The 15950-nt window shown below is 50.4% G+C and overlaps 1 long non-coding RNA gene across 10 annotated transcripts in view; it reads left to right on the plus strand.

Moving 5' to 3' along the window:
- The window catches only part of LOC308182372, a 31395-nt gene extending 15835 nt beyond the window's left edge, over positions 1-15560 (plus strand). For 5 of the 10 annotated variants that reach the window (XR_013941789.1, XR_013941792.1, XR_013941794.1 and 2 more), the window contains 3 exons: positions 7656-9705; positions 10451-12276; positions 13084-13905. This is a non-coding gene — a long non-coding RNA (uncharacterized lncRNA). Of the gene's footprint in view, positions 1-7655; positions 9706-10436; positions 12277-13083; positions 13906-14159 lie in introns of those variants that run through there. The other 5 variants (XR_013941787.1, XR_013941790.1, XR_013941788.1 and 2 more) reach the window with 5 other exon arrangements.
- The last annotated feature ends 390 nt before the right edge of the window (positions 15561-15950 follow it).

Below are 15950 nucleotides of genomic sequence, written 5' to 3' on the forward strand. Positions count from 1 at the left end.
CTGGGAATGAGCTTTGCTGGGGGAACCACAGGGACTCATTTACAAGTAATGAATCATGAAGCAGCAGGAAGCTAGCTAGCCAAGAAAAAGTGTGAGCTCTGCAATTAGCTATGGAGTGCTTAGGTGAATAACAAAGGGATGTGATACTAAGGCGTAAAGCAGGTCTCAGAGCAGTTAGAGCTGGGAGTGCTGCAAGACTAATTTCTGTAAGCCACAGTTTTCCCAAATAACTTTTAGTCAAGGAAATTGCTGGTTTCTCTTGAACCGAAACAGAACCATGTGCATGTAGTGATCAGGCAAAACAGCTGACAACTTTTAACTCATGTTTAAATTTATGAGTGACCCTGATCAGTGAAAGCTACGAAATTATCTAAGCCAAGGTAAGGCAGCAAGCATGAGATACGGCCAATGGAGTGCGTGAAGGATGGATTTCCACTACGTAGGAGACAATTGTTGTGGGTGATCAGCTTACAATGCAGATGAGAGTGGGACAGATCAGAAAACATGGTTTTAACCCCTGGATATGGGTAGGGGCTGGAGGTTTGGGTGACCAGGAGCCAGAGCTGTGTGCGGGAGATGGCACTATTCCTGTTGTGGGTGCACGGGGTTACATGCTGCCCTGGGGAATGAGACCTCCGTTTGTAAGGAGCTAGAAGATACAAATGAAACTGCTGTTTCGGGAGCACCCTCTGTTATTAACGTCACTCAAGTCCCAGTAAATCCACACCCACCTTTGTCCAAGGCACTGTGCCAGGAGCAGCTTTGTCACAGCAACTGGCTCCCAGTGCAGTCAGGGAGAACTGAGGAGGAGACTTCTTCAGAAAACGTTAATTCCTGCTGAAAACGCCCGTATTTGTGATCCGTGTCTCCCATTCCACATAACTCCACAGCTACAAGTATAAACCAACCCAACACCTCTCCTGGGCAGGGGACTCTGCATCAAAACTCTGTTACCAGAACTGTGCCTGGGAGGAGGCACCAGAAACCACGGCCCTCTGGACACGGGGATGCGGAGCAGCTGGTGCCCCACAGCCTCAGTAGATACAGTGAAGATCCACTGGATCCTAAAGTGGATCCTGCACCCCTGCCATCAGTCCAGACGCAGCACTTTACCTGCTGCCCCTCTCCTGCTCTGTATCCACGAGGTTTGGGTCACCGCAGCCTTTCACATGCCCCGGTCACCCTTTTGCTGAGGAACATCAAAAGCGATTCTCTCCTTTTACCTGTGCCGCTCAAGAGGAGCAACTGGAGCGGGAACAGGGACAGCAGAGATTGTTTCTCGTTGTGTCCCTGATGCAACATCACCTCTGAGAGAGATCTCAATTTGCATGTGCAGCTTGGGTATTTGCTGAGGCACCGAGGATAACCTGGAGAGTGATGAACGCCCATTTGCTAGAATGATTTCTTCCAAGCATGCAAAGGAGGCAAGGTACAGCCAGAGGCACAGCTCGTGCTAAAACTGAGCAGTCAAGAGAACTGAGTAGAAACCCGAGGCAGACGCAGCTCTTGTGGCCTTGCTGGCCTGGGGAAAGCAGAATTGTCACACAAAGTTCATCGTGGAGGCTGCTGGTGCTTGGCTGCTCTTTTACTGTCTGCTCCCAGTGGTCACACTGTGCTCACTCCTGCTCCAGGGACTCTTGCTGCTACAGGACAAGTGCTGGGGTGGGAGATGCCTCTGCCCTATTGTTTCTGGTCACGCCAAAAGCAGCATTCACTGCAAGAGGTGCCTTCCGCGTCTGGTGAAGAGAGAACCTCTCCTTTCTTTGCATTTGTTTTCTCACTTTGCTTCTTCTCTGACCTCTTTGTTTTCTTTGCACTCTTTGCTGGTTTCCCAGGCCCACAAGTTGAGCAGATCAAACAGACGGATGCTCCAGGCTTGTCTCCTGAGGCTCAGGAAAGCTGAGTTAGCCAGAGCGGGGACGTTAGTGCCTGTGAGTGGAAGTCACTAAACCTTTGTGTAGATGCTGTCACTGAGAAGTAAAGCAGCCCTCGCTCCCCGTGGCTTAATCCTCTGACCTCAGACCTGTATCACTCCAGTCGGAGCAGTAATTCTTGGTGTTTACATGGGTCAGCAGCTAGACAAGGACTTGACTTAGATTTTCCCAGCGGGTCACACAGCTATTCACTAATCAGTGATAGCATAAACACTGCTAGAAGCCTCACGGGTCACTTGCTGGGGACAGGCTAAACAAATCATCACCAGATGAAAAGTAGCACGGGTGAGTGGATGAGATTTGAAACAGTGGTACTGCAGTCCTGAGTCTCTACCTGGAGGGGTTTGGGGAGTCACGAAAGGGTGAGGAGGTGCCCAGGGGACCTGGATCTCAGCCTTGGTCCTCGCTCAGATAGGACACTGCACATGGGATGGCTCCTGGTGTGCATCCATGAGCCGGAACGTGCTGGGGATGTGGGGAGAGCCTCCCCTTCCCTCTGGCTGTCTTGCAGTGCTCCGGGGAGCTTTGTGATAACTTTATTACCTCTGGTCTGTGTTTCCTCAGTTGTGTATATCTGTTCACCTACAAACCCCACCTCTGCAGCCTTGGCCACGGGCAGCATTTTCAGAGGAGCGAACCACCAGCAGCACAGAGGGGTCAGGCCCGGCTGGAAGCTGTGGGACGTGATGGCTGCAGTTCTCGGTGTAATCGCTTCCTTCCAGCAACGTCCTCAGCGATGGCACGGCTAAGTACTGGAGTTAATCTGCTGCAAATCCACCAAGCTATGCAGAAAGCGTGGTAAATGTTGAGACAGGGTGAGCCTCCTGGCTCATCTTGCTGTCCTGGTAATGAGCACATGAAAAACAAGACAGAGGACACCGCCTTGGGCCAGGACTGTCTAGGATTTCTTGCCAAAGGCTCTGGAAAGGTGAGGCACCAGCACAGCCTGTGCTGCCCATTCCACTATCATGTGAGATTTGTATGGAACTGAAGTGTTACTTGCACTTCCTCATCAGTAGACTAGGGAGCTCTGTCTCCGGTAGCAATGTCACCTCGCTCTGTTGGCTCGTCCAGCAGCTGCTCCCCTCGGAGGCAGGCACACATGCCTGAGTTTTGGGGCCCTTCCCCTGGGATACCTGGGGAGAAGTACTTATGGAGCAAAGCAGGGTGGCTTAGCCCCAGCCTGACCACACCAAGAGCTGTGTAATGGCATAGTATGATTTGTTTTCTCCACGCAGATGGCATGCAAGTTTCCAAGGAGATTTAAGAATATCAAAGTCTCAAAGGCACAATATAAATCATTTTTGCATACAGACTAGAGCATCTATATTTTAGTCTAGGATTTATTTTTAATAATCCAGTCTCCAAAAGCCGCAGTGTGATCTTTCCTCAAATTTTGCAGGCACTTGCCATCAAATACAGTCTGGCTTTTTTTGGAACAAAGATGCTTACTGAGCAGTGGTGATTACAACTTGTAGCCCTTTCACAGAAATCACTAGCAGCTGCAACCACAGCTCTCCCCAGCGCTGGATCTCTACTGCCCTGCTCCCGGGGTTGATCAGCATTGCCACTGGTGTGGCACCTGCTGGTTCTCTGCCAGCACAACCAGGTGGGGCTGTCGGGGCGCTTGCTGATAACATCAAGGCAAATCTGGACATAGGCGAGGTATATGAGTGCTGGAGTGATCAGCACCCATCTCATTAGGTTCCTCTAGGGTTTCTGGCTTGTGCCTGCTGCCTTTCCTGCCGCACACTCACTGACAGGGCACAAGTACAAAGGAAGGAAGGGTGAAAAGAGGATTTCTGGCCATGGGCATGTAGAAGGGAAAGGGGGAGATCCCTGCAGGTGACTCGCTGGGTACTGCTGCAGGACAGACCTGCAGGTCCTGCCTGGAGCAAAGAGGGGAGAGAGCAACCATGCAGGCCCCTGGGGGGGCCAGCCTTGTCCCTGGGGATCTGCTCTTGCCACGAGGGAACCAGACTTGCTCCTCCAACGATGGGGGCAAGGCAGAGCAGCAGAGCCCTGGCACGCACATCTCACCTCAGAGCTGCTGGATCAGATTCATAGCACTGCGAGTCCTGGCAATACGCTGGACACGAGGTGGGTGCAGGGAGGATCCAGCGGCACGTGCGGGTCCTGGGGGCTGAGCCAGGCTGTGGGTGAGGAGGAATCTGCCCTCGCATCGTCACCTCCCACTGCCAGCCTGGAGAGGAAGATATTCAGGATTCAAAAGTCCGGAGAGAAAGGGAGTAAAAAAGAAGAGCCAAGTGAAGGAAAGGCCCTGCCGTGAAGGGCACGTCCTGCCTTCCTTCTCCCACCTCTCCCTTCTCATGGAAGGAGCAGTGGCTGTTGCCATTAGCCCTGGGGCAACGTGCAGCACAGCAGAAAGCGAGGAGCGGAACTGAGCATGGAGTTGGCCTGGAGGAGCAGGATGGCAGAGAATGCATTACATTATGGTACCACCTGCCGTCACCTCAGGGTGACGGAGATGACGAGAGGACATGCACTGCTGCTCAGAGAGCCGTCAACCTGCGCGCAGGCTGAGCTGACTCGGCTGGCAGGGATCCAAAGGGCTCCTGCGTTGGCTCCGCAAGCTTTGACAGCACCTGTGCTCTACTTCTCACCAGCTGCCAACAAAACCAAGCTGCCTGGGAGGAAAGCCACCTCCTCGTTTCTAAAGCAACCGCCTTTGATCTGGAAAAGTCAAAGGGACACTGCCAGCTTCCCAGGTCATTTGCATGGAGATGCTCTGACAGCACTCAGCAAGCCTGGCAAAGGCATGAGCCTGTTACAGGAATCATCCTCCATTAGTCCCCTGAGGCTGACCTGATAAAGAAGGAGATGATGACAGCACAACCCCAACATCCGAGACGGCTGAACGGCCGCTGAGCTGCTCCGGGAATAGCTGTCATACAGGAGGAGCTTTCTGGTGCCACAAGGTGACCCCCTTACCAGCTTCTGCAGAGCGGGAAGAGGAAGTGCACGCCTGCACACGTGTGCCCCTGTGTGTGCCAGAGGCACGGCGAGGAGATGGACGACCAGGATTCAGTTGCAGTGGTGATTTAGCCTGGTGGTACCAGCATTCAGTTCCTTCTGCCCGAGAAGCAGGGTTGTTCTACACCTGCCCAAAGGGTTGTCACCTTCTGCATCTTACGGCCTCCCAAATGGGGCTGCTTGGAGCTGCCGGTCTGTCAGGCACGTGCTTGTCCCTCACCAGAACAGGTCTGGGAGTCACTGCCATCCCAGTCTTTTAATAATATGGTTGGGGATATAGGAACTGACAGATTGTATCAAATCTTTGTCTGGTAGCTGACCAGTTCTGCTCTCTGCTGTGGTCCTGAGCAGCCAGGATTTCACAGGGTTGAGTGGTGTAATAATCCCTGTAAGAAGGAATTTCCTCTCTTCTTCCCTCTGCAAGCGGCTTCATACCTTGGTACCCAAGGACATGGGGCTTCTGCTTCTATAATGCTGTCAAATAAAATTATGAATCATGTTCAGGATAAGTTATATCTTGATTTCATCCTTTTCTTTATGAGGAACTCCTGGGAGTGGTGGTGATGAGTGGTGATAGATCTTTTCCATCTCTTTTCCATGCTGACCCCTTTCTGGCTTGCCCTGGTTATGCTGCATTTCTTGGCATGCTGCTTTACATGGTAGCTCAGTGTTTCAGAACTGAGAGCAAACACGGAGGTGAAATGCCACAAAAGAGCGGATTTCTGGAGGTGACCCCTAAAAACTTTCCTAGAATATCCATGCTGTGAGAGAAATATGGATCAATGAAAAACTCATTGGTGAAAGATACTGTAGCTGAAAACAGCCTTGTGAACTCTGGACACTCCTGGCAGGGAGGTGGCAAAAGCAGGTTCTGTTCCGTGCAGTATTATTTGCACTGGCTTGTAAATAGCTGCAATAATAGCTGCAATTTTATTTTTATTTTTTTAAAGTCCTGCCTATTTTGCTTTCCAGTAAATTTGCCAGCATGAGGCTGAGGATGTGGTGGCATCCTTCTGCCACGAGGCTGGGGCTGAAAAGAAATCAGGCAAGCATCAAAGGGCAAAAGCACCGAGCACCCTGTGCGAAGCCACAGCCAGCTCCCCCAGCCCTGCGGTCCCACCCGCACCCCTGTCTGCCAGGATCCTGCAAACTGGAGCACAGGCCGGCCTCAGGTTTCGAGGCTGAACCTAGAAGGGCAACATTGACCTAATTAGTCTCTGAAACAAACAGGGGAGAAAGACTTGCAGCCGTATGTTACAGTAAGAAATCCTCTCCCTCTCCTTTCGCTCTCCTGGCCCCGGGGATTCATCCCGGGCAGGTGCTGCTTTGATTGCAGCAGGTTTTGAATCCTCTTCCCTCTCCTCGCGGGGATGCCACATGCTGTCTTCTGACCTCGTTAGCTTCTCCTCCTGTTCCATTTCCCCACTCCGCACTCCCAGCCCCACCCCTGTGCTAATTACTACAAAGCAATCTGCAGGAAGCGCTGCTCGGAGCAGGCTGAGGGAGCGGGAGGGAGAGAGGGATGCTGTCAGAGCACTGTGGGGGATGGAGAGAATGGGGTCAGATCGGTTCAAGCAACGCTGATGTTTAGGCAGGCTCCAGGTCCTTCCCCTGTGTGCGCTGGTGCCAAGCGCAGCCGGAGAGGTGAGGGGGATGCGTGGGTTCAGAGCTGTGCTGCCTGCCCCTGGGCTCAGCTAACGCAGGGTCCCATCACCGTGGAGGCTCCCATGGTCCTAGGTGTGCCTGAGGTGTGCCTCGGCCGCCTCCAGGGCCCCGGCTGTGCTGTGGAGGAATGATGTGAATCTCCAAGTCCGATCTTCACTGATTCATCATCATCACCCAGCTCTGGGTTCTTCTGGGACTCGTTCACGCAGGCAAACGAGGCAGGTTTACATGGTCCTCGTACACGATCCCTTTGCCCATTCTCAAAGCGGGGTGGACACGAGCCAGCTCCGTGTGGGAGCCGTGGAGCACGGTCAGTGCCCTGCTGCCCCCAAGGCCGTGCAGCGATGGGAAGGCAGGGTGCTCGCCCCGAGACTTCACCCCTTGCAAATGCAGCTCGAGGACAGACAGCCTGCAGCTGGTCTGTGCTTTGTCTGCTCCAACAGGCAGAGCTGCCAAGTGCTCGGCATACGGGCAGAGGCCCCCACTTAGGTCCCCTCTGCCAGCACTGGCTGAAACTGAGGAGCCTGGAGCGGGGTTAGAGCTTGTGTTCATTTTGTCTGGCAGGAATGACAAGACTTTCTTCTTCCTCTTTGATCAGTGAGATACGGCTTTGGGGTTGGAGAGAGGTCAGAGAGAGGAAAGATGATAATTAAGGAAAAAAAAAAACAACAGACAATAGTCAAGGAAAGAGCCAGATCCTACTGTTCTTCACATTGCTGTAAAACTAAAGCCATCCTAGTAGGGTTTATTTACCATATTTATATTGAATTGATGCGAGTGAAATTGTTAGCCCCACTAAACTAAAAGCAGGAGAAGGGAGAGAAAAGCCAGTGTATCTAAGTATGGCTGATGGGTGAACTCAGGGAGAGGGATGTTATGGCAACTGTCAGCAAAGGCATCCTTACTCTGAAGTCTCTTTGGCAGCAAGGGAAGCAGTAAGGTGCCACCGTACCCAAGTGCAAGGCCATGCTGACATTGAGATGGTGCCCCTGGGGTCTGACTACATCCCTGCGCTGATTTGTACGATCACAGCTGATGCTCTTCTGTTCTTCCTAACTTCAGGTATCATCAGGATCCAGATTATGAGCAAGGCATCAAGTGCCAGAAGACAAACCATGGGATTCGGATGGGGGCTCATGTCTTCCTGGCACTCCCTGAGTTTAATACTTGCATTATGTTTTGACTGCAGAAGCTCTTAGGCTAATCCAGCCTCCCCTGCAGTTCCTCTCTGAAGTCATCTGATGCTGCGTTTTGATGCAGAGACTCACCAAGCCTGGGGGCCTGTGTTTGCCCTTCAGGAGTGAAACATCTTGTGGTAGCATTTGAAGAAAGTGCCCTTTCTCTCTGCTGTTGTTCAGTAAGAGGATCTTTGTCTTTAAAAAGTTTCCTTTGTTCTCTTTCTCCCCTCTTTATTTCTACCGAATATTTGGTTAATGCTCCCCTTCTGCCTGCTACCAACCTCTACCCCTCTTAAACATTTTTGCACGTCACCTGTTATTTGAAAAGCAAACATTGCTCTATCTGCTTGCAGGTAATCACATTCACTTCTCACCTCTTTTGGATCTTGTTTTCTTTCTGTTCATTTTGTATTCTCTTCTGTAACTTCAGGATTGTGGGCCACATCCAAAGGTGACAGAAACCAAGTGTGATTCACTGGTTTACAGTCGCTGGAAACCTGGCACTGCTTATTCTCAGGCTTTACTTTTCTTGCATCATTTATATTCTGCAAAATAGTCTATCATTTTTGTCGGCCTGCTTGCATGGGATCTAAGCCTAAGACAACTGGCAACAATTCACAGTAGAGGCTTAAAAGGGCTGACATGGTTGTTACACCCTTGACTCTTCTTGCTCCCCCGACAGCCAAGCAGCTTCCCCTTCTCCTAGAGATCCCTGCTCGGAGGTCTCTGAGGACAGCTGACTCTCCTCAGCACGGTATTGTGCATCTGATTTCAGTAATGGCAGTACACAGAAACAACCAAGAAAATGCTAAGTAAAGGGTGTGGTGTGGAATTTAAGAGCCAAGGTAATTTTCTCTGTCAGCACTCGGAATGGCTAAATGTCATATGGGAGCTTCTGTTCATAATCCGTCATCCATGTGACAAAGTTCCCCTAACCTCCATGGGCTGCACTACCTGAGTAGAGTAGGTGACCAAATTATGTACCACATCACTCTGGTGGCAGGTCATCAAAAATAAAAGTCTATTTGGGTAGTTAAAAACATCCCCATGCACTTCCAGGATGGGCGACATTATTGTTGTGACTTTGGATCCGTCAGCAAGCCCATTTGCTCAGATGAGGAGTGTTTTTCAGGGTGTTTCCATGACATTTCTGCACAGTGGAGGCTTCTCCTGGACAGAATTTCCCAGTCTTCAAAGAGCCTGGAAGAAGCGGTGACCACAGAGCAGAGCTATTGGGAAGGTGTGCTGGGAGCACCTCTGCAGAAAGCAGTGGAAATGCATGGGATTCTGCTCATGAGCAAAAACATCTCCGCATCCTTGCTGAGCAGCATCCGCATCTCTGAGCTGTGTTCTCCTCATCTCGAGGCCTTTTCTGCCTCCTCCCAGTCACTGGGAGTCCCCTGCCAGTGCAGCAGGAGATGGGGCTGCTGCTAACCTGAGGTGGCTCATCTGAGCAGTCCGTGCTTCTGGCCGCCTTTGGTCCTTCCTCTAGGGACAGAGCTGCTGAGAAGGGAGACAAGGCAGGGCTGTTAGTCTGAACCAGCCCTGGTGTTCAGCTTGCCACTGTCTCACAGGCGAGCCAAGGCCCCTGCTTGGCAGATCAGACACTAGAGATGATGGCCAGCTGGAACGCGGTCTCAGCAGCACTGGCTCCAGGCTCATTTTAGCCCAGTGGCTTCCCTGATACCTGAAGAGCCCCTTCAGATATGGGACCAGGCTGAGAGGGCCTGAGACCCTGCAGGTCTGCTTTCTGTGGCCACACATGCTGGCCTGAGACCCTGCAGGGCTGTGGCTGCCCACCTCTGCCAGCCAAAGCCACTGGGAAGGTGCAGGGAGAGCCCTGGCCCCAGGGCCGGAGAAGAGCAGAGCCGTCCCGCTGAGCAGCAGCCCCGTCGGCGAGATGTCCCTGCAGCTAGACTCCTGCAGCAGCACAGGTAAGAAGCAGCTTCTGGAGGGGACACTGGGTGCAAAACTCACTTACGTGGAAGGTGTAAAAGCGTCTCAGCTTCTTGTCATATTTGAGTAGGAGGTGCTGCTGTGACAGTGGTATTTCTGGCACGGTATATGCTTTGTCTTGTGTTCTCCCAGCTCGTAATGACTCAGTTTTGAAGTCCATGCTGTGCAGCTCCTTCTCGGGGGACATGGCTTACAAGTGGCCTGGCAGAGAAAGGGGAGTGTGAGTGGTACCCGGGGCGTTTGCTGCGCAAACAGAGCAGCAGAGCTCTGTGGGTGTCGTGGCCTCCACGCTCAGACAGCTGCCACGCATCAGGCATCACTGACAGCGGCGCTGGCAGGCAGGGGCCGATGGCACCAATAGCTCCCCATGTCCCCGCTGTGGGCTAACCTGTGGGCCCCTGCCAGCACGCAGCCAGCCTGGCGGCGTGGCTGCTTCACCCTTGGGCTGACCCTTGCAGAAGGGTTTGCACTAAGCACAGAAACGTTCATTGTCCTCTCTTCCACGCTGGCCAGGACAGCAATCCTGGGACGTGCATGGATTTTCTGTTCCTTGGGCAGGCCCTGGGCATGCTGACATGCTATGTAGTGACTGTGTGCTGGCAACGCCCTCTATTTCTTTATGTGTACTCAGCTGCTTTAAAATACATTTTATTAAAATTATTTTTCTTGCTTTCTGCTTTGCTTTTTAAATATCCACTTAATCTTCCAGCACTCCTGTTTCAGGGCATGAATGAATACCTCCAAGGCTTCTCTGTGTGATGGTGATGGAAACAGGCACTGCTACTCCCGAAGTGGAGCCTGTCCCAGCCTTTTGGCACTGCCACCTGTGTGCAAGATGGAAAATAAGTGACAACTGCTGTTGCTGGAAATCTAGAAGATCACAATACTTTTTTTTTTTTCCCCTTTCTCCTGCAAAATTTCCTTGGACTTCTCTGCCAAAGACCTCAGCTTCCAAAAACTCCTGAGTGAGAAATTCACAGTGGATCTCTTGGTAAAAGGACAATGGTTTTCATTTGAAAGTAAGAGGCTGAACCATGTTACTGAAGGGAAAACAATGGGAGCTAAAGTGTGCAGAATTCATGCTAAGATTTTGAAAAGCACCTAAAAGATGTAAGAGCCATAACTGAAATATGTCACTGCACAGACTCTCAGATTCAGATATTCCAGCACAACGAGGTGAGTAATTCCCAGCTGGCATCACAGGACTCAGCGGGACTGGAGTCACAGGACAGCTGTCATCTCAAACACTCGTGTTCTCTGCCACCAGATCCATGCTAGCATTTTTCCACCAGTGGAAGAGCTGTCCTCGAAATTAGGCCTTGAGAATCTGGGGGAAAGCATCTCTAGAGTCAGAGCTGGAGCCTTGGTGGTAGCAAGGGGCACCTGGGGGAAGGATTTGGCAGTAAGCAATTGATTAGCTGGAAATCTCTTGCCACTTCTCCATTTGCATGGAGGCTCAGTGCCAGATGGTAGAACTAAGTGTCTGCTCTCCCCTTGGACTGTCTTTCTTGCAGTTTGGCTTCCAGACAAGTTAAACTGTTCTCCTTTTCGCGACACATTAGCTACTTCAAGATTGAAAACTTTAATGGCTTTCACTTCATGAACACTGATGTAGAAGCCAATTCAACCACCAACATGTCTTTGGAGAATCTGTGGCTCTGTAACGTCTCCAAGTTAATCACATGAAGCGTCAGTGCCTTGGTGATATGTAGCGGGACATGGGCTCTGGTGCTGTGCAGACATTTGTGTGCAAGGCTGTGTTCTCCTGAATTGCAAGAGCCCAGCAGGGCCCAGGGTCCCACTGCAAAAATGAGGTGCTTGGAGCTGTGAGGCAGATGTGGCCACAGGGCATGGAAGAGCTGGGTGTCAGCACCTTCAGCGTCCTCCCTTCCTGGTGCTTTGGCTTCCTGGGCAAGTTTGGAGAAAGCACTGAAGGTGACCTCGAAGAAAGCCATAGGGAAGAAAGCTAGAGGCATCAGCAACGGCTGTGCCCTGTCCCTCAGGATCTGCTTTCAAGGCAGGGCTCTCACACATGTCCCCAGCCTGAGCCACAACACAGCTGTGTCACAGCCATACCCGCACCTGGCTGCGGACCCCAACGAGCCAAACCCCAACCTGAAGACAGACTTCGTGACTTGACCTCAGGCCTGCCTCACCACCCTGGGCTTGCCTGACAGCCTGGGCTCGGGGCTGACCCCAGCCACCAGCCGCCCGCTTGCCGTGCCCGGGCTGACGCTGACGGGTGGTCGCATTGTCCCACCGAGCGTGCCACTGCCCCTCGGTACCTGGACGGGGCTGATTTCCTGGCTGCACAGTGCTCGGAGCCAGAGCTGAGCTCCTCACCTGCGTGTTGCCCCACCTACTGCTGGGAAGTCCTTTTAAAAAAAAAAAAAAGTTGCTTTCACTTTCTGTTCCAGCTTTCTGTTTAGTCCTCTACATCCCACATCCATGGACGTGGAAATCTATCGCTTCAAGAAATGGACAAATTACATATTTTGGTACCAGAATCGCTGTTTTGAAATCAAGGGCCTGTGGCTTCACTATTACTGGTAAGTCACTGTCTGGAAGTCAAGAGATTAGCACGGGGTTTTGTGGTTTGAGGCAGCCAGACACCCCAGATGAGAACAGGTTTTTAAAAAGGATCCTTTTCATCACATATGCTCTGCCACTGCGGAGGGGAAGGAGATGGGAGTGCACGGCTCCCATTAAGGCCTCCCCAGCCCAGCAGCGGGCGGGGACAGCCTCGGGCAGAGAGCCGGGCCAGGCCAGAGGGCAGAGCTGGGGCCTTCCGCACTGCAAGGAAGGCAGAGAGCCCCCGGACATCAGGGCTGCAAAGCAGCACAAAATACAATAACAGTATTGTGTCCAGTTCTGGGCTCCCCAGTACGAGGACTGGGCCCGTTTACCCTGGAAAAGAGAAGACCGAGGGGAGAGCTCATCAATGTGTTTGAATATCTGAGGGGAGGGTGTCGAGAGCACGGAGCCGGTCTCCTTTCAGTCGTGCCCAGCGACAGGACGAGAGGCACAGACTGAAGCCCAGGAGGTTCCGGCTCAATGTGACGGGACATTTCTTTACTGGGAGGGTGACAGAGCACTGGGACAGGTTGCCCAGAGAGGTTGCGGAGTCTTCTCTGGAGTTATTCAAAACCCGCCTGGATGCCATCCTGCGCAAGGTGCTCCAGGTGATCCTGCTCCGCTGGGGGGTTGGACCAGGTGATCTCCAGAGGTCGCTTTCAACCTCAGCTGTTCTGTGATTCTGTGACAATCCAACCCAGGCATCCCCCAGCACTGTCTGCCAAGGCGGTACCAGCTTTGCTTTCCAGGGTTTTCTCACTCTCCTTTTCTTCCTGCTGCAGGGACACGGATGACATTGGCAACGTCATACGTGGCAGCATGAATCTCAAGAATGCCACAGCACGGAGGATCAATGAGAAATATCTGCATTTGTCTAACCATAATGTAATATACTACCTCAAGTCAGACAGTAAGAAGGACATGGATATCTTTGTCAGCAGGCTTAAGGAATTAAATGTCATCATCACTGACAGCTAGTGGAGAAGCATCTTGTGCTTAACAATGTGTTAATTTTTTTTTCATTGTGAAAAAATATTTTCATGAGAAAGGCTATATGTATATCCATTGCCAGTGACTCCTCCAACTGTGGAAATATCAAAGTATTTTAAATTGTCTGTTGTTGCACAGTTAAAAGAAAATATTACCCATCTTGTGCTGCTTGTTTGCAAGATAGCAATGAAACGTCACAACGTGTTGGAATATTTAGGATCTGAACTACAAGAAAATGTCTTCAGCTTTGAAAATGTAGTATTTGCAGCTGATGATGCCAACATTGCCTTTGGAGAAACTCTTTGTAGGTATTATTGGAAAGCAGGACTGAACTCACACACTGCGTAGGCAATGCAAAATACAAAAAGGTTACTATTTGAGTTTGAATGTTTTCGATTTTTTTTTTTTTTTTTTTTGTGAGAGAGAGATAGGGGTGGTGGTCCTGTATGGAGTCAGGAGTTAGACTTAATAATCTGTGTGGGTCCCTTCCAACTCAGGATATTGTAGGATACTAGGGTCTTTTTTTTTCATCTTCTTTCTTCATTTAGCAAATTTTTCAGACTCCCAGGATTTACTTTCATAGATGTACATTTTTACAGATTTACATTTAATTTTCCAGATTCAATTTTTCAAACTTTAAAACGTGGAAGTGGCCACTGGACATAGCTTTTTTTTAGACTCTGATATTGAAAGGATGTTAAAAGAGTTTCACCTTATTAGACAGTATTGCTTTATGTGCATTGAGGCTTGCCCAGTCATTATTTTGCTTTTTACGTAGGATGATGGAATTACGTTTTCAGGGAGCAATGTAGTTTTCATGTGTATGATTCACTCCAAACTCCTGGTCTTTCCATTTCTTTTCACACAGGGAATTTCTTATGTCTGTTCTTATCTCACACGGGCTCTGGAATTAACACTCCCCTGGAAGGGATGCAGACGTGCTCAGTGGGGGTTCAAATAACACTAAGAGACTAATCAGACCTGACCCCGCCTGTACTGCAGAGTTTTATGAATTAACTGAAAAATAAAGGTGTAAGATGTGTAAGAAAATTGTAAATAAGAAGCATTTAAATGAATACATCATTGTCTGTCATAACTAGATTGTATGCAATGGAAATATGTAATTGAATGAAAATCATATACTGTATTAGGGATTTTTACCCTTCCCCAATATCTCATGGAGTAAAGAAGTAGCACTTCTCCTTCTGATTGTCACATATTTCCAAGGGATGCTGAAAGATACACTGATTTTTTGAGTAAATATTTTACTTCTGATACATTCCTAACCCAGACAAGAATTATTACTCTTACAGAGCTCATGACTTATTTACAAATGCCAGCTCTGGTTCAGGCATGGCATGTTCCAAGCAGAAGCTCAACTATTTCAGCAGCATTTGTGTGCACAAGCCAGGTGACTGGCAGAGTAGGTCCCTGCTGAACAACGCCTGTGGAGACCTCTGTTGAAGCAGCAATATGCTGCTGACAAAACTGCTCCTGCCCCTAAATGGTCTTTGTAGATGTCAAAGCATGCTGTTAGTGGACCAAAATATTTCCTGTGGGACCAGAAGCAATGATACTAATGGCAAAACTGTGTACCCCAAGAGAAGGCTGTGCTGAACAGCTCACAGTGCTCAGTGACTCATTAAATACTTCTAGCTTTTCCAGAGAACCTTGGTCCTCTCCCACTCGCCCCCAGTCTCTCTGGTGCTGTTGAGTAGCGTTTCTCCTTTTGCAGGTGTGGTTAAGAGGACACTTTTGCCATGCAGGATGGACAAGGCTGACAGCCCTTTGCAGCCAGCCTTGGTTGCTCCCCAGCTCTAAGCTCCACGTTGCCCGAGTCACTTTTGAAACTTCTAGGGCAGGCATCAGTCCCCTAAATGGTTTTGGAAGTGCTTCTCCTGATGTTGATGCAGATCGCAATGCGCACTGACCTGCTGTAGGCAGCCTGAATTCCGTCCTTCAGCAGCTGATGGGAAGCTGCATGGAAATAGCTTTGGGGTTTTAATGTCAGGAGGTGGAGGAAGTGTCTAGGCAGTTGTCCTGGTTTGGGCTAGGACAGAGTTAATTTTCCTCCTAGTAGCTGGTAGGGTGCTGTTTTGGGGATTTAGGATGAGAATAATGTCGATAACACTGATGTTTTAATTGTTGCAGAGCAGTGCTTACACTAAGCCAAGGTGTTTTCAACTTCTCACACTGTCCTGCCAGCGAGGAGGCTGGGGGTGCACGAGGAGCTAGAAGGGGACAGACCCATGACAGCTGACCCCAGCTGGCCAAAGGGGTATTCCATACCATATGGTGTGATGCTGAACAATTAATATGGGGTAGCTGGCTGGGGTGGGGGGGAAATGCTGCTTGGGGATGGGCTGGGCATCAGTCAGTGGGTGCTGAGCAATTGCATTGTGCATCACTTGTTTTGTACACATTATTATTATTATTAATATTAATTATTATTATCCTTTCTTTTCTGTCCTATCAAACTGTCCTATCTCAACCCACCAGCTATTACTTTTTTTCTGATTCTCTCCCCCATCCCACTGGGGCGGGGGGTGAGCAAACGGCTGTGTGGTGCTGAGGTGCCGGCTGGGTTAGACCACAACAGCAGTGCAAAGTACTCAGAGTAACGGGGAAAAGAGGCGCAGAAACTGCTGGGGTCTGGACT

The sequence above is a fragment of the Anser brachyrhynchus genome, assembly GCF_964034855.1.
Source record: "Anser brachyrhynchus genome assembly, chromosome: 24".
NCBI classification, from domain to species: domain Eukaryota; kingdom Metazoa; phylum Chordata; class Aves; order Anseriformes; family Anatidae; genus Anser; species Anser brachyrhynchus.